The following is a 1,124-nucleotide window of genomic DNA, read 5'->3' on the forward strand; positions in this document are numbered from 1 at the left end:
AGCGGGACCCCCACCCTGATCCGGGACACCCTTCAGAGCAAACCAGCCGGCCCCCACCCATGCACCAGGCCTCTATCCTATATAATAAAAGGGTAATATGCAAACTGACCCTAACAGCAGAACAACTGGAAATGACTGGTCACTATGACACACACTGACCACCAGGGGGCAGACGCTCAATGCAGGAGCTGCCCTTTGGTGGTCAGTGCGCTCCCACAGGGGGAGCTCTGCTCAGCCACAAGCCAGGCTGATGGCTGCCAGTACAGTGGTGGTGGTGGGCACCTCTCCCGCCTCCTCAGCAGCACTAAGGATGTCTGACTGCAGCTTAGGCCTGCTCCCCGCTGGCAAGTGGACATCCCCCGAGGACTCCCAGGCTGCCAGAGAGATGTCTGACTGTCAGCTTAGGCCCAATCCCTTGGGGAGCGGGCCTAAGCCAGCAGGTAGACATCTCCCGAGGGGTCCCAGACTGCTAGAGGGCACAGGCCGGGCTGAGGGACCCCTCTGAGTGCACAAATTCTTGTGCACTGGGCCTCTAGTTTATATATATTTATGTCATTTCAGGACACTATAAACTTGTTATGGCTATTGGCCTTAACAGAGAAAAGCTACCAGTTTTATATTTCAAATTTGCAGGTTCTTTAATTTTCTTCACAGTGAACTATGATACACTTTTTAACATATGAATTTGTATGAATTTGTTGCACAATGTTATAAGAAAAAATTGCAAATGAAAAGAGGATCATCCAAAATTCTATATCCTAACATATCAACTGTCTTCAGTTTTTTTTTTTCATTTTCCTTTTTAGTCACTATCTATGTGACATGGCCTTATGATTAGACCAGGTAAATGTTTAGTGTTATAAATGCTGACGTTCCTGTTAACAGGCTGGCTCTGGGAATTAAAGAGCTATTGTTATCACCAGGAACAGGGAAGTTGGAATCAGTTATCAATTCTGCTACTCGTTTACTAAATTTCTCCAACACCCAACTTTCCCTTCCTCTATTTACACTTCTGAACTAAGCTGATTGCTTTTTAAAAATAACTACAATTTCACTTTTAAAGAACATCATATTTTTAAGGGGAATTGCTAATCTGTCAATTTATGCAAACTTCCTTAAAGATT

The sequence above is a fragment of the Myotis brandtii genome, unplaced genomic scaffold (assembly GCF_000412655.1).
Source record: "Myotis brandtii unplaced genomic scaffold, ASM41265v1 scaffold862, whole genome shotgun sequence".
NCBI classification, from domain to species: domain Eukaryota; kingdom Metazoa; phylum Chordata; class Mammalia; order Chiroptera; family Vespertilionidae; genus Myotis; species Myotis brandtii.